The following is a 20,648-nucleotide window of genomic DNA, read 5'->3' on the forward strand; positions in this document are numbered from 1 at the left end:
AGATTTTGAATATCTTAAACTGAGTTACCTAAACATCTTGTTTTTGCATTTTTAAAAAGTACAGTAAATGGGGAAAAAAAAATGTTTCTTGAATGTTCCACAACCTTCTCTGAGAGCTGTTATGAAACAGACTTGGGCATCTCCCTCCTGGGGGGGAAAGAATCACCCACATTTCAGTTTCTGCTTTGTTTTTAAGCATCCTGTAGAGTGTATAAACTTGTGTTGGGGCAGCATTCACCCAGAGCCTGAGTAGCAGAGAGAGAAGCTGTAAGAAGAATCGGGCTCTTTGGCCAACTTTAACTTTTTAAGGTTTGGTTCTGTGCTGCCAGACGCTGCTGCTAACCTTTGGCCTACAGTAGTTTTGACAAATATGGAGGCTGTTAGTCAAGGGAACTCTGTTTCCCTAAGAATGTGTTGCAACACATTTAACTCAGAGCCATGTCAGTTGCAACAGAGCCTGTGCTTTAACAAGGACGTTGGATCTTTGAGAGAATAAACCAGTCATGGCTTTACAGGCCTTTTAGGGAAAGCTACTGCTGCGCTGAGTGCTCTTGGTGCTTGGGAATGCGCAGCAGTGCTGGATGCCAAGAATATAAACAGCCAGAACAATATGTTCAGCACTTACGGAAATGCAGCTGGATCTAGCAAATGTATATGACTGCACCGACTCTGTGACCAAAGGCATTTCCTCTGTACATTTTACCCACCAAAGTCATGTTGAACTGGAGGTCCTCACACACCACTGCAGGAGTAGGATAACTGGGTCAAATGGTGGTTCCATTCCAAGTTTTTTGAGGAATCTCCATACTGCCTTCCAGAGTGGTTGCACCAATTTGCAGTGCCAGCAGCAATGTATGAGAGTACCTTTTGACCCACCAACATTTATTGTTACGTATATTCTTGAAAATTGCCATTTTCAATCAGATGAAATCTCAGTGTAGTTTTAATTTGCATTTCTCTTAACTGCTAGTGATGTTGAACATTTAGGTGCCCTTCAATAGATGAATAAATTAAGAAAATTTGTGTGTGTGTGTGTGTGTGTGTGTGTGTGCATTCACACACAATGGAAAACCACTCAGCCATAAAGAGAAATGAAATGGTGGCACTTGCCAGTAAATGGATGGAACTGGAGACTATCATGCTAAGTGAAATAAGTCAATCCCAAAAAAGCAAAGGCTGAATGTTCTTTCTGATATACAGATACTAACTCACAAAAGGGGAGGAGGGAGGGAAGAATAGAAGTATTTTGGATTAGACAAAAAGGAAATAGAAGTATTTTGGATTAGACAAAAAGGAATGAAGGGAAATGGGAATAGGAAAGATAGTAGAATGAATCAGACATTACTTTCATATGTGCATATATGATTACATGAGCAATGTAATGTCATGTACAACCAGAAGAATGAGAAGTTATATTCCATACATGTATAATATGTCAAAATATATTGTCATAATAACTAAAACGACAAATTTTTAAAACATTGAACATTGAACAAAGTTAGGAAAGAAACCTATATTAAAATATAAAACATATTAAACATATACAAATCTTATATAAACATATTACAAGTATAAATCTTATAATATGCAAAGAAACTAAAGTCAGACATAGTAATAATAATTTTTTAAAAACCTCAGATTCCACATAAGTGTTCACTATTGCTTTGGGAATCTGCGCTTCTCTCCCTGTTCAAGAGAATGTGTGCATCTTCACACAAGGGAGATACCAAAGGAAACTTACCCCAACATAGAAAAGAGAATTCAAAAATGAGTGATATTTTTGAAGTATTTATCTAAAATTTTACATGGGCCGTGCTTAATGCCCTGATTTCAAAATTAATTTCTCCCTCACACTAGTGACATCCCAAGAATCACTATCACTGCAGTGACACCACCTGTTGTGCAGGGGTGGCTGAGGGACGTGCAGGGAGGGATGGATAGAGAGGAGCAGGGCAAACATAATGCAGTGTGCATCCCTTCTAAACTGCAGACATAATTACCTTCAGGGTGACAAGGCAGCCAGACCGTGCCAATGGATTATTAGTTTGTTGCCTCACTGCTCTAAGTCCTGTCTGCTTTCTGGCTTTCTATACTTTTGTGGGAAAATGAAGTTCCAGTTAAATCTTTGTTACTCTCCCCCTGGAGCAAAAATTGTGGGTAAAGCCAAGACTTATTTAGAACAAATCTTATTTCTGGACACTGCTTTTCTTCCAAGACCCCTTTTCCAAAATACCACTGAACTATGTAGACCATTGCTTTGCATCATGAATTGGTTCATTAGCCACTGCTTATGGGACACACTTAATGCACCCATCACTGTGCTAGACATCAGAGCTATAAAGACAAACTGCATCCTCCATGCCCTCAGGGAGTCCATGCTGAGTAGAGAAAGAGACAACTGAATAGGCATTATATAGAAGCTCAGTAATCAAAGGCTATACAAAACCCGGTGAGCACATTCACTATATACAAGTACCCTCCAGGCAGAGAAAATTCCTTATGTTTTCTGTGGGAAAAAAAAAATTCCCTTATTAAGAAAAATAAGTTGGCACCATTCAAATGATCAGCCCCAAACTAATCAATCTGCAGTCATTGGTGCCCTGTAGCTAGAATGGCTTTAGTTCTCCATTACTGAAATCTACTGACATACAGCCAAACCCAATATAATACAATCCTAGGGGAAATATCACATTTCTCTGGGTATGTAATTGAAAAAACTCCATACTTAGAATCTATGACATTTTCATTGCATAACAATTTGGGGAACTCACATCCGGCCACATATTTAGAAGGTAACCCATGGCAACCACGAGAAGTTGCTTTGGTTTCACATAGCAGAACCTCAAAATGAATCCTGGTTTATCTGATGGCTGGAAGAAGCAGGGGCCACAAAACTCATCACAGCTACTTTGCATTATTAAATCAAACACCCCTCTGGGCCTAATAATAATAATTTTTTAAACACTTCAGAGTTTTTGTGAAGCAAGAAATCTTGTATCCCTCTCTTGGTCCCATGGAATTGGTAGATGATCTTTGTGTTTGATTTTTCTGAGCTTTAATGAAATGTCTTGCTCATACATAGGGCAGTGTGGTTCAGTGAACACCACATCAATTAAGCAATTGGAGGTTCCTCTCTGTCAGTTTCTCTGTCTCTGTCTTTTCAACTCACTAAAAAACTCTGTAACCTCTGATTCCATTTCTTCGCCACTAAAGGGATTCTCCCTGAAGGTTCATTGAGTTATGGGACATTTGAGCTTGCTGAGAAGTTCTGATGTGGTTCTGCGTGGCCTCTTCCAGACAGCCTCAAGTCATCCATCTCCCAGGTTCATTTAACCTTGAAGGAGGGAGGAGTTAGTTTGGAAGCACAGACTGAGAGGAGAGAGGGGCATGGAGGGTGGGACAGAGGGAATAATATTTGCTGTCTTTTGGGCTTCTTTTATCAAGTTGGCAAAATGCGCCATTTTACCTAGGTACCTTGTGAACGTGAGGCAGCTTCAGGGTCAAACACAGGCAGGACTACTGGAGCCTGGTTGTGCTACTCTGGGATACAGATAATAAAGCTGGAGGCAGAGTTGGGTAGAGGCCATAATTCTCTATACATTGAGGGATACCTCAAAAAGTTACCACAGCACCACAAGGACTGTCTTCCTTGGGGGTACCTCTGGCTATGCTGGTACTTTCCTGGTGAACTCCTTGGAGAGGCAGTCATGAAAGCCTTTGTGGCCAGTGGTCACCTGGACACTGGAACACGAAAGAAATTGGGTGGCCATGACTATAACTGGTGGACTAGTTTGTGGCCCACATGAGACCCTTTTGGGGGGTTTGGAGGAATAACTACGGTCACTTACAAGGACTGTTCAATCTATTCCTTCTACACTAAAATGATTGTACAGTTTCCCATTTATAAGTATTGGCCTAAAAAATTTTAAATTCCTGTGCACCAAGAGGACAGAGCCAAAAGATCAGAGTTTATTTTTAATGACTGTGAAGACCAACCAACCTCAGACACCCTCTTACCTCCTGTTATGGTTTGGATGTGACGTGTTCCCCCAAAAGCTCACATGTGAAACAGTGCAAAAACTTCATAGGAGAAATGATTGGGTTGTGAGGGTCTTAACCATTTCAGTGAATGAATCCTCTGATAGGGGTTAACTGAGTGGTAACTGAGGTGGTAGGGTGTGGATGGAGGAGGTGGGAATTGGGGGCATGGCTTTGGGGTAAATATTTGTATCTGGCAAATGAAGACCTCTCTCTCTGCTTCCTGATCACTGTGATATGAGCTGTTTCCCTCTGCCACACTCTTCCACCATGATGTTCTGCCTCACCTCGAGCCCCAAGAAATGGAGATGGCCTTCTATGGACATGGATCTCGAAACTGTGAGCCCTCAAACAAACTCTTCCTCCTCTGTATTTGTGCTGGTTGGGCCCTTTAGTCACAGCATCAAAAAAGCTGAGTAAAACACCTCCAAACCCCTACTAATTAAAATAGAAAATTATCGTGTTTAAACCACTGTTTTCTGATATTTTTGTGATTTGCAGCTCTCTAATTCATGCAAACAGATGCCATGACACTGTTTGGGAAAGTATGGCTATGCATAGTAATTATTTTAGTTGAAAAAAGCATTACTTACATATTTGTACACTACCCAGTTAAATAATAATAAGTGTTTAAACAAGATATCAAGACAACAAGGTAGAAGGTTTATCTGGTAGTAGATGGTTAATTGTCCGAAAAAAAGGATAAAACCCCAAGGATCGTGGGAATTCTACCATTAGCTGAGATAGAGAGAGGGTTTTTTTCTACTAAGTGGGGGGTCTTTTCTAGTAAGTGGGATTTAAATTCAGCAGGCAAAAGAATAGAGACACATAAAAGAGGGAAGAGTGTGAGTAAAAGTCTGAGTGTGGCGAGGCACACTTAGGAAGCTGTAAGCAAACTCAGCAGCCCAAGGGGAGTTTTGGGGGTTGGGAAGTAGTGAACAACAGAGCCATTAAAGCTGCCCAAGGATCTCTTACATAGGTCACCATCTTTATTTATTTGTGCTCGATACTGTTGCTTGGGGCCATCCAGTAGGTCTCTGCAGATTGAAAAGTTCTGGTCTTTTCCTGATTTGTTTCCCAGGGCATCTTTCATGCCCAGCTCCCTTCTGGGAAGGGCCCTTCCCCATCTCTATGCCTCCCTTCTGGGACATGGCACCCAGAACAGCAAAGGACCTCATGTTTGGGACAAACACAAGCCAGCTTTTCTTTTTCCATATCAGTAGCCTTCCTGAAACCATCCAGCATTTACTTAGCTGTTTTGGCTGCAGACTGCAGGGGGAGCATCACTGTTGCTGAGTACACGGAGATATCGGAATTGGAGTTAGCTCTTGGCCCTGGCACAGGCTGACTCTGCGCATCCCATGATGGTTCCTGACCTCCTCTCACCGCGCTGTGTGGTCTCTCCCACTGCACAAGCCACTGGGCTCAGTTACTTCAATACAGCAAGTTCTGAGTTGATCTAAGGCCTGGGTGTGACGAGTCCCTCTTGCTTAGGACTCTAAATTCCTAAAGGAATCTCCTTCCATGTTGATCAAGAAACTGGCTCTACTTTTCCTATTTCTCCGTTTGGGAGCTGTATTATTAACAGACAGGTGAGGCTTCATGAATACAGAGGTCCCTAATTTACAATGGTTGGATTTAATAGTATTTCAACTTTATAATGTTGTGAAAGTCACATGCCATCAGTAGAAACCATACTTCAAATTTTGAATTTTTATCTAGTCCCAGGCAAACAATCATGATACACAGTCATACTCTCCAGACACTGGGCAGTGTGATGGTGAGCCCCAGCTCCCAATCAACCATGTGATCTTCAGGATAGACCACCAATACTCTCCAGTGTACTATGTTGCTATGCTATGATGTTCAGTAGATGAGGGGTATTAAATGCATTTTCAAATTACAACAGGGTTATTGAGACATAACCCCATTGTAAGTCAAGGAACACCTGTATTCTCAGCATTTTTCACAATCCAAGAACTGGAAAACATGCTCGGTGAACTACCTTCTGTTAGCAGCTTGCAAATGCAGGCAAAGTGAGTAGCTTGCAGATGCAGGCAAATTGAGTAGCTTGGTTTTCCATTGCAGCTGGCCCCTCCTCCCATCTCCAGCTTCTCCCCTTCCTGGCTGCTCACTCATCAGAGGGAGGGTACGTCTTTAATGTGCCACTCTGACAAGGCATTTCAGTCATGCAGCTAATTAAAATCATTCTGGGGCTTCAGTGTGACAGGTCTTTCAGACTCATAAATCAGAAACCACTAACAACGTGCCTTTCCTGATCTCCTTCTCTTTTTTTTTAACATGTTGATTTGCTCTCAATGTGCACAACCCAAAAAACAAGCCAATAAAAATCCTGATGAAAACACTGGTGCCATGGCTTGGATGCATTGTGGACTCTGAGACACCAAGACGACAGCAGGAAAAACAGCAACAAAACAGAAAAACCTCACCCTTGTCTTTCAGGGCATGAACACGCGAGGCAAACTTGAATTGCTAAAAATCAGACAGTGGTCTATCAGTGACAGACCTATGAGTCACTCCAGGGCTGTATTGAGACAGAGCCAGCATTACCTGCAGAATGCAAAAAAAAAAAAAAAAAAAAAAAATCGTTCAGGCCAAAGTCCCATCACCAGTGACCAAACAAAAGGATTCCCAGGAAAGAAGAGGGAGTAATCAAAGCTGGACAGCACCCAGCCCCAGTGAAAAATGACCGTGGAGATTTCCCATTAAGGATATTTGAAACCACAGTTCTTATCTCCCCCTACTTCTCAGCGGGGGGCATGCTGACTATCTCACTTCTCCAATTTTATCCCTGTGCCTAGAGGCAAGCTGTGTTCACTTAGGTCAGATCTGGTCAGGGTGGAGGAATTAAATTACTGCTCACAGTTGATGAAAAACAGCAGCTTCAAAGCTGCCTGGTTTGCCAGTTCTATCAAAAAGATCCACACCCAGTAAAAATAATTCTTCGATTTACCCTACTGATGGGAGCTTCTGGAACAATAGAATGATTAAAAAAAAAAAAAAAAAAAAACTCATACATCAAGTTTGAATAAAGCTGATCATTAGCAGCCTGAAAGAATGTGTTACAAGATTTTCAGAAAGATTGACTTAAAACAAATAGTGGAATATTTTTTCATTAATTCATGGACACAGTAGTCGTATCCTTAGAGAGCTTTCTTTTCACAGCCATACAATGGAGAATTTTTCAAACACTAATTTCCTGTTACTAGTTCTGTTTCCTTGTGGAATTTATTAAAGGGAAGAAGAGTATAATCTCTGACTTATTGTGTGGTTGCCAGATAAAAGTTCCAAACACCAAAATGAAAAATTTGCTTAGAGTTATTACATAGATTTAGACACCTGAATTTTAAAATACAATGGTTGAAAAGAAAAATTTATCAGTCCTATTCATGGAAATGTGCATTAAGCTTTCATCAAAAAGATCTTAAGAAATAACAATAAAGCTGGATGTGGTGGTACACACCTGTAATCCAAGTTCAAGTTCAGCATGGCTAACTTAACGAGGCCCTGTCTCAAAATTTAAAAAAATCAAAAGGGCTGAGGATGTAGCTCATTGGAAGAGTACCCCTGGTTTAATCCCCAGTGCAGAGAGAGAGAGAGAGAGAGAGAGAGAAAAGAAGAAGAAGAAGGAGGAGGAGGAGGAGGAGGAGGAGAAGGAGAAAGAGGAGGAGGAGGAAAAATAACTATAACTAAGAGAAATGTTAAGAATACAAAATTTTAAAGTATTTTTTCAAAAAAGCATTACACAGTTTAAATGTCTCTTAAAAGGAAACATGAAATATTAAACAATTTAAATAGGATAAGTTATCAAAATATCTAAATCCCTGACCCAAATTATGGAAATAATAATGCACATTAACTCTTTCTGTGGAGAACAGTTAAACATAGGTTCTTTTAAATGCATTAGCCAGGACAGGTTCTGTAACATTTGGGTGGCCTAGGCTATGCTACAATAACAAACAATCCCCAAATCTTAGTCACTTAAAACCCAAAGATTAATCTTTGGTTTTTATCACATGTTGTTTTTTGAGTTCTTGTTATCCCCCTACAAACTGGGCTAGATCCCAAATTCTTCTAGTTTCTTCTAATTTCTTACTACAAGTCTTATCCAGCTCATTCTGGTTGTTTAGTTGTACTTGGTTCCTTCAGGCTTCATGGTTTAAAACTGTTCTACAAAATAGAACAGTTTTATCACATCACTATCATGTTTTGCTTTGTATTGTCCTTTGAAGACTTTGCACCTATGGCCTGCCAAACTTCCTCAGAACCACAGCTCCTAACACAATAATTTTAGTCCAGAGCTTGAGACAATATCCGATGCCTATAGAACTGACCCAATCTAACTTTAAGAACTCCAGGTTTAGTCTGAAAGTCTAATTGTTCTAATGTGGCCAAAAAGATCTTGACATCAACTCCAGTTGTTGGCATTCTTCCCAATGTGGGAACAAACTCTACCAAAGGGTTGATCAGTGAGGCTTTCAAAGAAATATCACTTTGATGCCAAGATGGAGTCACTTATGCCAGATGGAAGCCAGGAGGTCACAAAAGAGGAGATCTCATGCTTGAATGCCTGACATATGAACTATTAAAAAGACTCTCTGAAGATTCTTATGCACATATGCCTATGGTGGGAGCTCTTAAAAGAACTCCCTGGCAGCACAAACTATTCCAGATAAATTGCTCTTGTGAAGACCTCACCCAGCAACAATTACTGGTATTGAAGAGTGATTGCTAGTTCCTGCAATGAGTCTCCATGACCAATGAACTTCGTTTCAAAACTGTTTATGTGAACTTCTCCTTCTTCCCTTTGAAAGTCTTCCTTTGCCTCAGTTTTTCCAGATATGTATCATCCATCATATTATACACAGCCCAGATTTTAACCCCAGCTCATCCCCTTGTCTGTGTTTTACTGGCAGAAATAGAACTTGGTTCAGCTTTTAGAACATGCTCTCCAAGACTTTTGGCATATCATCGCTACTATATTTTTAAGAACAATCATATGCTATCATAATAGACCCAGACTCTGGTGTCCAAGAGTAGAGGAAAGAGTTTAGGAAAATTTACAACTAAAAAATGATTGGAATCAATGCTTTCTTGTCAAAATGAGATATAACAAAAACTAAACCTCTTCTTTACTCAGAAGGTGTTAAGGCTTTGATATGAGGCATCCCCTGAAAGCTTATGTGTGACAGAATGAAGGAATAGTCAAAGGTAAAATGATTAGATTGTGTATTAATGTATTAATATTTGAATGGATTAATGGGTGGTAATCTCTCTGCTTTCTGGCTGCCATGTCCTGAGATGCTTTCCTCTGCCACACCCTTCCACCATGATGTTCTGCCTCACTGTGGACCCAGAGCTATGGAGTTAGTCAACCATGGACCGAGTCTCTGAAATCATGAGTCAAAATAAACTTTTCCTCTTCCAAGATAGTTTTTCCAGGTGTATTGGTCACAGGAAGGGAAAACTGGTGAATAGAGGTGTGTGAAGTTTAGTTGAGAACACTGAGGAGTGGCATTCACAGAACATGCCAGTATCTAACCATGCTTAGAAAGCATTAGAATAAAAAAAAAAAAAACAAAGAAAGATGAACAACAACAAAAGCATGAGAATGAAAAAGGAATCTAGGCTTTTTTTATCAGGCCAATTCAGATCTGTATTTGAGATAGGATGTGCAAGTAAATCACAACACTTACATCAACAAGTTTTTAAAAAATACTTTTTTGTAAAAGTGATACATGTTTATTGTAGATAACTATAAAAGTAATAAAACATATAAAGAGGAAGAAAAGAATCACACATAATCCCCTAGAAAAAATAATAAAAACATTTACTCTATTACTCCTAGCATTTTCGCTTGGTCTGCCATTTTTACACAATTGGAAAATATACTGTAGCTGGGCGCAGTGGCCCATGCCTGTAATCCCAGCAGCTCAGGAGCCTAAGCCAGGAGAATTGTGAGTTCGAAGCCAGCCTCTCAGCAAAAGTGAGGCACTAAGCAACTCAGTGAGACCCTGTCTCTAAATAAAAAGTAAAAAATAGGGCTGGGGTTATGGCTCAGTGGTTGAGTGTCCCCGAGTTCAATCCCTGCTAACCCCTTCAAAAAAAAAAAAAAAAAAAGGAAAATATAGTGTAGAGGGCATACTGATCAGTCCATAACTTGAAATGACTGCCTTCATTTTTCCAAGGCCTAACCTAATTTCTATGTCCATCTTCACGCTAACTGGGAACAAAAGTTTAACCTTGTCAATTTGAGACGACCTTTTTCTTCTGGGAGTTCCTTTTTTTCAGGTACAGGGACTCGTTGATTATCTACCTACTGCTTCTCAGCTCCAAGTCCACCCTTTCTACACTCTGCAGTGCTGAGACTGAGATTCCAAAAGTGCATTTTTAAGTTGTCTTTGCCAACTGGCTCCCAGAAATCCCGGAAACTGGAAGCGGCCCAGAAGAGAAGGAAGCAGGGAGGGAGCAGGAGGGAGCAGTGGCTGCCTTCCTGTTTAGGGCTGGTCCTGGCAGTGTTGCCCAGGAACGGCAACTTGTCCCAGGAGGGGCAGTTGGCTTTGGATCTGTGTCCCAGCACTTTTCAGCTCTGCCAGAATCCACATCAAGGTGGACCTCATTGACCAATCACCGACCTCTGGGCCTGAGCGCCATCTCCACCAGGCCCTCCCCGGAGCTCCAAGGTGTCACCAGCCTGGATTCTTCTCTTTTCTTATCCATGTCCCTGAGCCGCCAGTTGGAGCTCCCTTTTGTTTGTGTTTCCCTGATTCTTACCAGAGAGCCTCCTTTTGTTCCTCTAACCAGTTAGAGCTTGGAGAGCTAATGTCCAAAATTAAACCCACTCTTTTTGAAATAACTAGTGAGAAACAGGCTTTTTTTCAGGAAACTTTGATCGTGACATTCTTCCTCAGTGGGAATTCCTCCATCAGTCATGTTTTGCATTCCAGGCATCTGGCATGAGCTCCTTAAAAGTTTCATGCAGTTGGAAACACAAAAGCCAGAGACTCCCTGGCTCTCTCTTTTTCCTACCTTGAGATACTCTTCCTCCAGCATTGGGCTATGTGCTTGAAAGGGAAGGCAAATAAAGAGGAAATTATTACTCCTGCAAAATGCTTTGTAACCATAGTACGTTATATAAATGTTGAAATTTTTCCTGTTTCCAGCCACATCCCTATAGTCCTTTCCTGTGCTGAGCCCTGCCCAAATTTCAGACTTATCAACAACGTAAATATTGCTATGGCTTTAAGACATTAAGTTTTGGAGTATACATTGTTTGGTATTGCCCCTATATTTTGTGTATGTGTGTACACTTATAAAATAGAAATATTTCAATATTCTGTTATGGGATGGCTTTCACGGGTTAGAAGTAAGAGTTTTCACTAACACAGCTTCAAATTTGACTTGAGAAGCTTCTGAAAAACATTAAATTTAGGGCTGAAAAATCTATGGTTCATTTTTCTACGGGTACATAACTTTGCTGAATATATTGCTAAATTCAAGGTATGATTTTCTCTTGTTCTGAATTATCAAGGATTCAAACTTTTTCTCCCCCATTAAAGTTGATTTAAACATACAGACTTATACAGGTTATATGGGATTTAGTTCCATGGTTGCTTGAACCAGAGGAAACTCAAGATGGATGAGCTGTGTTAACTCTATGCATCCATATGTGTATTTATGAAGCTGGAAAGCAAGCCTGAGATTTTATGTGCCCTTTAAAAGGCAAAATCTTTAGAGAGAAGCATGTTCCTGCTTCTATAAATACTGCATCAATAGCTTATGCATCATCTAATAACAATAATAAATATTTCCCTGTCGAACACAACTTTGAGTTTGCAATTGATTTTTGGTCATTATCCCACATTGAATAACTGCAGGTTGTAACAAAGCCAGAATGATGATGTAGACCAATATGCAAAGACAATTTCCAGTCAATTTGAACAGCCTATTTAATTCTCCAAATAGCTGCAAAGATAGTACCTAAAATCTGAAGTACAGCAGATAAAAGAGGTTTGATGAGGAAGACAGAATAGAAAAAGGTGTTACAAGTGGCTTTAAATATGGTACCAGAATAAAGAGCATATTTCAAAAACATTTAATTTTGAATGAGAAGCAAGTACAAATGAAGGTAACTCAAGAATTGTGTAAACAAGCATACAAACAAAATTCATTCTTTTTATTAATTTTTTATTTGTAAATGACAGTGAAATGCATTACAATTCTTATTACACATATAGAGCTCAATTTTTCATGTCTCTGGTTGTATACAAAGTATATTCACACCAATTCACGTCTTTATACAAAATTCATTCTATAAAAGGAAAATTATCCATTTTTCTAAAAGCGTGGAAGAATTTCTTGAAGCAATTTTAAATGCTAACATGCTGAAATGATGGCTTCATTTCACAAGAATTCTGCTTAGTTTGTTGGAAGTCCCCTTGAAGAAGTCAGTCTGAGAACAGGGGAATTCCATTACTGGCAAAGGAGATGTTCAATCACAATTGGAGTTGGGTTCCGACTAATGGTCCACAGGATTCTTGGGTTTGCTAAGACTCATCTGAAAGGAGGCTAGGGAAGTGCAGTCGGGTTGGTACTTATAAGGTTAGAATCAAAGTAGAGGGAATTTCATATTATTGGAGGGCCTGGAAGGGAACCCACAGGATGCTCAGCCATGACTAATACCTCGGCTGGTTTGGTACTGCTCTGGGATGTAAAGATAGAAGTTATAGCCATATATGTATGGGCCCACTCTATTGTCATGGAAAACTCACTTAATAGTGTTAAATTTTGAATTTAACTATATATTCAATAAAGTTATATACTTTTAGAAAAACAAACTATAGATTTTTAAGCTCTATATGCATTAAATTCATTAATATTCTTCAAAAGTCTTACAATAGGGGGATTAGACAATCTTTTTATATAGTAGCAATCTTAAACAGAACTGTAAAATGACTTTTAAAACCAGAAGCCCAGGTTTCTTAAAGTAACAACCGATAACATACATCCTTTATATTAGAGTGAGATAAAAGTATTTAAATTTTTCCCCTTTTTATTTATTTTGTATGATGCAACAAATTGCAAGTGGACAGGTCAATGAACTTTTATGTATGCATAATCTATGGTCACCATACCTAGACAAATATAGAAAAAAATTTCTCCTCTCTGGAGGTTTCCTTGTGACTCTTACCAGTCAATATCTCTAAAGATAACTACTCTCTGACCTCCATTGCCACAGACGAGTTGCATTTGTTTGAATGCAATGTTGGAAATGTTTAATATAACTACTAATTAATTACTCATCTCCCAGGGATAGCACGGATAATATATTTCTTTTCCCTCACTCATTTGTTTGCTTGTTCAAAATGCTACTTAGTACCAGTGTTGTTCAGCAGGCATGACTGTCGCCTCCTGCATGACCGTTTGGCTCAGTTTCCCAAACCCAGCAGGGAGAAGATTGGAAAAAGACAAACAGATACAAATAGAGAAAAAGTGGGACCCAGTGGATCAGCCAAACTCTGATGGAAGAAGACCATGCTCAGCATGTTTATTATATAGGTTTAAACATCAAAAGGATTTATTGTGAGAAAGCTTCCTTAAGATAAACAAAAATCAAAGTTGTGGGTAAAGCAGCTCTATTAGAGCTTATCAGCTTGTGCCTATAACTCTCTCTACCACCGGACAGCTGGCCTTGGAACCTAAAGCTATGAACTAATAAATTCCATGGCTCACACAGAATTCCCCCTTTGAACAGAGCATCACCATCAGCTGGGTGTTTTCCTATGGGCGCCTTAGCAGGGAGAAATTCCCAAGGGAGGTGTCACCTCTGTGTTTGGGCAGTTCAAAGCAAGGGCTCATTCACTGCTCTCCACGGAGACAATGTTGAAGAAAGAATCTGCATCTGCAGAGATTCTTGGAAGAATACACAGTAAGCTTGCAGTGAAGGGAGGTGTGGTAGGTGCTGCCAAATGACCGAAAGGGTGCACAGCATGCACAAGGAGAGCACCGGGGCTTCTGGGACAAATGACACCAAGGCTGCAACTGGAAGGATATGAGCCAGGGCCAACCACACAGCAAGAGGAAAGAGAAGCAGAGGGAACAAATGTGCTGAGGCAAGTGACAGCCTTGAACATTTGAGGAACTGAAAACAAACAAACAAAACCATCCTTATAACTAGACAAGTGAACGGGGGTCAGAATGGAGGGGCTTTGCCATCATGTTTCAGGTGGACTTTAAGGGCCATGGGGAGCCACCTAAACAATTTCAGCAAGGGACTGTTATCACCAGATTGATTTCTGTTTTAAAGTAGTAGGCATTAGAGGGAATAACAAGATGGGCCAAAAAATTTTTTTGAAAACCAACTTTGATACTTTTGTTTAGGATGAAAGATCTGAGACAGTCTCTTTCTCATTAGACACTTTTTATGACATTTATTCTTTGAGTACAAGTGACAGACAAGTTAAGTGTACAAAAAGTACACCTAAGAAAATAGGTATGATTGATTGGACATAAAGCTGTGATGTGGAGGATGTGTTACCTCAATTCTATCTTAGCAGAAAGCCACCGGGAGCAGACACCACTTCAGTCCTGTGCCAGCCTTTGCAGTGATAAACGCAAGACATATATCTGCCTTCCCCATGCCCGTGGTGTCCTCCGCCACACCTGGGATTTTCTGTTTCACATGAAGCTTTTATCTATTTTCCTGATGTCTGAGATTTGGTGACAATCAGTACTAGCTTGAAGAATCCAGGAGAAAAGTTACAAAATTATCTTCACTGACCTAATTTCTAGGTCTTCCTCTTTTTGAGATATTTAGATGAATGTTTTGGAAAATTTTTTCTAACACCTGCCCTGTTCACTTTGCACTTGCATTATCCAAATGGATATTCAAACTAATTAGATTAACTAGATAATCATCTAGGTTCCACATAAGCAATTTTATGTAAAGTGCTACATGCTTTGTTGTCTTAGCCATGAGAAATTGAAATGCAATGCCTTCGTCCATATAATTCCTATTTACCTCTTTGTTTTAATGAATCAAATCCATTATTAAGCCTTTTTTAACTTTCTTCCTTTACTAAGAATCATAACATTTCTTTATACTAATATTATTAGTAAGCTTTTTGTCATGGTTAAAATATTCACACAAAGGGCTGGGGCTGGGGCTGAGCAGTAGCACACTTGCCTAACATGTGCGAGCCACTGGGTTTGATTCTAAACACCATATATAAATAAAAAAATAAAATAAAAGTCTATCAACACCTAAAAAATTTAAAAAAAAATTCACCCAATATTGAAGTGCTTATATGTCAATGTTCCTTGCTGCCGTGCTGAGAGTGGAACTAATGGTTGGTAGGTAGATCTCATCAGAAAATCTTGGCTATGGGAAGAAATTCTAGCATTATTTGCACATGGGCAGAACCTTATGCAAAGACTGGATTGATGCTGTCAAGGAAGTATCAGAAGCAAGGGAGAGTCTGGAACAGATTCCCCTTACCTTAAAGCCCTTCAGAAAGAGCATGGTTCTGCCGACAACCTTATTTTGGACTTCTGGCCTCTGGAACTGTGACACAATAAATTTCTGTTGTTCAAAGCCATCCAGTTGTGGCACTTTATTGTGGTATCTCTAGGAAATGAATACAGCAAGGATTGCTGCTCTTCATTCTTTTATGTCCTCTAGTGACTCATGGATATTAACTGAATTGAAGCTGCATCCATAGGTCCCAGCTATAAGATAGAATGTCATGAACCAGATCATCAAGATCTAGAACAATTCTAGCACCCAGAAGATTCCCCTTTGTTCTTTCCCCAGGCTTTTGCATCTCCAATATTTAATTAACTTCTAAGTCTTTTCTTCTAACCCCACTGACAAAGAATGTTTCTGTACTAAGAATCTGGGGCAGTTCACAAGGAATGTGAAATCTAAAATCTGGCCCAAAGCATATACTCTTTGTGCTGTCTGCAGGGACCAAGGCTTGCAAACTGGCTGCCTATAGGTGAAATCTGCTCTATGAACATGATTTGTGTGCCCTGCAAAATGTCTTTTAAAAGTTGAATCTAGGGCTCAGTTAGAGTGTTTGCCTAGCACGTGTGAGGCACTGGGTTTGATCCTCAGCACCACATATAAATAAATAAATAGAACAAAGGTATTGTGTCCATCTACATCATATATATATATATATATATATATATATATATATATATATATATCTCCAAAACTTTAAAACTAAGGCATTTCACATGACAACCCAAATTTAGAGAGGAGAAGACATTTATATCTTTAAAGTACAGAAAATTTTACGAATCCTCTCTTGGAAAAAAAATTCCCATGGCAATAAGCCCCCCTGATACTAGTGAGGCAAGGAATGCCATTTCTCCACCACTGAGCAGTGGTCACATCTGTGCCTCCTGCCAACCTCATGCATGCACATTACCTGCTTGGTCTTTGGGCCAGCTGTGGCCAGACTGCATGGTAAATGTGAGATTTTTTTGCAAAATATTTTTTTTCCTTCTAGTAGGAAAATTATTTTCAGTACTCCTAAAATATTTTTAAAGGAAAGTAGAAAATGGAATTGCATTTTAAATTAATACATTATTTCTTATAATTCTTTATAATGATTTATTTTGTGAAATATGCATAATATATGTATATAATGATTTTTATTCTTTATAGTAATTTATTTTCTGAAAATGGCTATTTCTCATTATATACCATTCCAAGTAGTTTTATGCAGACACATGCACACACACAGAGACATACACAGAAATGATGTCTAACACCTGGGTTCTGGCTACTGTTTAATTTTTAGTTCAGCCATATGCCAAAAGGTACTTATCTGTGATGTGACCACAACTCAACTTTGGTGTTATCTTTTCTGCTTAATGAATTCCATTAGATTTCAAACTGAAGAGTGAATTAACTCATCTTTTGTCACCCTGCATATTGCAAAGGTGAAGTTGAGTCACCTTATCAGATCGATGTTAAACGTGTGCTTGGTGTTGAACATTATCTCCAGACAGAAATGCAAATCCTTTATGAATGACATTTGAAAGTAAGAGCCATTGTCTTTCATAAAACTCTAGGTACTTCTGAGTCTTATAAAAGTTTCTCATTCAAATACAGTATAAAAGAGAAAAGCTATTTTAATGGGAAAACTACATGAAATGAAGATTTTGAATGAAGAGTGTTTTGACTTTGCTTTTTTCCCTCAATAACTTCTCTACTTCCTCTTTTTACACAAGCTCAACAATTTTTGTTACAATCCATAAGATTGTGATATCATGAATTCCCATTTTCCCTACAACATAAGCATCCATGAGACAGGGATGGTGCTGTCTTATCATACAGAGCTTGTAAGAAGAATTTTTTTCTAATACGTCAGATTGTTTTTAAGCAACTTCAGAATCATCAGAGATGTTTAACTTTCAAATTGATGAACAGACATGAAAAACATAGAGACAATGAATAACATAAAGGAAAGAAAAATTATTTAATAACATAATCTTTGGGGATTTAGTTAGCTGTAGTTAAAGTTGTCATTTTCACACACACACACACACACACACACACACACATACACATAAAAACACACGTGCACACACCACAGTGGCTTTATTTTGAAGTCCATGTGAAATGTTCTTTTTTCTTCATCCTGACAAAGCTTAGCTAAGTTAGTTTACAAACACAATCACTGATTTTCAAACTCTTTAGTCACTAGAAGTTAAAATAATATTTGTTTAGGAAAATGGAATCAGTCATGGTGTTAAATGCAATTTCGATCCTATTCAATGTTGAGGTTTAGGAGGAAGGAATGTCTGTTAAACTTAGAGGAGAAAGGGTGACTAGCGAAATTCGGGTATGGCTGACAGGGACCCTACAGGTGATTCACTCATTATGGTACAGCCAAACTGTTCAGTGTTTACTCCTGAAATTATGCCAGACATCCCAGCCGCATCTATCTGGCCTTCCTTTTCCTTTCCATTCTTGTATGGATTGCACAGTAAGAACATCCTTCAGCCCTTTCCAGATGCCTTCCCAATTCTCACCTCTTCACTGCAACATTCCTCCAGCATGTTCTCTAAATTAGTTTCCCCCTTCTGCCCTCTGGATCTCACTCCCGTTGGTCTTTCATCCTGCTGCATCCAATTCAACAATACTCAAATTCTGGGACGCAAAGCACAATGAACACATTTTGGTTCAATTCTCTTACAGAATTCCTTTCTTTGACTTTCGCCCACTTGTGTTCCTCCTGCTCCACTGGCTGCTTCTCAAGTTTCCCTGGCTGGATCCTCCTCGGGTTCTGGATCTCCAGACACGGTTCAGGCTGCACAGTGTGAGTCAGACCCTTTAATGCCCTGCCCTACATCCCCAGGTCCATGTGTGCTCCCTGGCTCAGGGCTTTCTCCAGCTCCCTGGGAGCCCGGACACACCAGGACTGACCATGCTTCAACTGATAAAGTCAGGAATTGGTAGATAAATACTCCTCTCTTGACAGGACGCTTCTGAAGTTGTTCTAGGTGCTTCCTCAGAACCCCATCAGGCCTCCACTCCGGCTGCACCCCTTTGCATTCCCACTGGCTTGTCTCCTTGCCTGTTTCACTTTCCTTCTCCTCTCCCATGCTTTCTGGGATCTCACCTTTCAGTTAAATTGAATTCATTCAAGTCTCTCGGTAGGATTATTCTCAGGAGAACTCAAACTAAGGCAGAACTTTTCTTTTAATCAACATTTACTCCTTGGTTGATCCAGAAATTCTGGTCCTGATTCATTAAATATTGACTTATTTCGACTATTTCCAGATATATACACCCTGCCAGGTTCTCCTTATGAATCTGAGACTAGCAGACTTTTTACCTGAACAGCCAACAGATGGCTCAAACTTGAACTAAACTCTTTGCTTCTTCCAAAGAGGCTTTCTTTTATCTTTCCCATCTCAAGAAAAAGCACCCCCATGTTTCAAGTTGCTCAGGTGAAATCTGGGAGTCCCTGCTGCCTCCTGTGCCTTTTTCTCACACTGCACATCCCATGGCTCAAATTATTAATTTATTAATTTCACAATTAATAAACTGTTTATGTTTTAACATCCTTCATCACTTTTGCTCTGGTCCTACTTCCATCGATTCTCACCAGCATTATGAATTACTATTAATTACAACCAATTACAATAGCCTCTAACTCATCACTTGGCCTCCATACTTGGCCTCCTGCAGTCTATTTGTGACACAGCAGCTAGGATGACCCTGCTGAAGTCAAGTGAACTGTGCCCCTCCTCAGCCAAAAGCTCCACAGAAGTCCCCCATCACACACTTACACGGAAGCTTCAACCCTTACAGGGGTCAAAGAGAGCTTCCATGACCTGAGTTCTCTCAAGCTTCTGACCACATCTCCTACCATCTTTCTGCAGGCTGCTACAGACACACTGACCCTTCTCGTACCTTGGATACAGCAAGCACATTCATATTTCGCATCCAGTGAACGTGTAGTTCACTACACCCTGAAACCTCAGTGTTAGCCAGGAGTGGGTGCATGTGTGTGTTAAGTCTAGATAAAATGTGTTTCTCCCTTGAGCTCATAGGTTTCAATTTTTTAAAAAATATTTGCCAATATATACACTTGAATAAGATTGTCCTGGCTGATGACAAATACAGAGCTCCATAAAGTTATGTATGCAATATTCTCTGTGCTAATCTATTTTTGTAATACTGTGGCACAGAAGAAACAAAAATGAGAACATAAAAAAATAATGTAAGTTCTTCAACTCCTGAGATATAATTGATTAGACTTTAGATTACTGGATATAGCAGAGGTCCCTTTGGAGTCTTTATTCATTGAATTAAGGGACTCTATAGATATCCCCAAAACTATGTAACAATTTAATTTAACATTTGTGTTCACTGAGAAACTAGGCATATAATAACATCAGGGCATAACCATTTGCAGCACAGACTACGCGAAGTTGTACAGAAGAGAATGTTTCCTAATTTGAAGAAAACATACAAAAATTCAAGTAGTACTTAAAACCGGCCATTTGGATCAATGTCCTGAAATAAGTGACACTATTTTATTTTTTCAATGAACCTTTATTAAATCCATTCTCAGGGGTGATTTTCTTGATTATGTTCTTAAAGACTGCACAATAAGAAATAGATCAGGAAAAAAAACCCAATCTCATCAAAAAGTGAAAACGTATGTAAAGATTTGAACGATGTTAAGAAGGAGGCTATCTAGCTGTTGGATGTGGGCTGAGTATCAGGAGGCTAGCAGAGCCAGAATGCAAGCAGAGATTGGAAGATGAAGTAGGAGAAAGAGGATTAAGTATTCTGATTTTTGCACCACCTTGGAGCTCAGCTGGTATAAATAAATATGAACCTTCCATGGTTATTATTATCACCATTACTGCACTTGTCCAGGAAATTATAGCTTATTTGGTACTTTATTCCTCATATTAATGATGTGAAGTTTCAGGACAACCCACTAAGAAAATAAAAATGAAAATAATAAATCAACCTGCGGTTCTTAAAAGCCTAATGAAGTCCAAACACTTCCCTGTGGACGATGACTCAGTGACACAGAATTGGCAGTTGTGCCTCA

This window comes from Callospermophilus lateralis, chromosome 9 (genome assembly GCF_048772815.1).
Source record: "Callospermophilus lateralis isolate mCalLat2 chromosome 9, mCalLat2.hap1, whole genome shotgun sequence".
In the NCBI taxonomy this organism is placed as follows: domain Eukaryota; kingdom Metazoa; phylum Chordata; class Mammalia; order Rodentia; family Sciuridae; genus Callospermophilus; species Callospermophilus lateralis.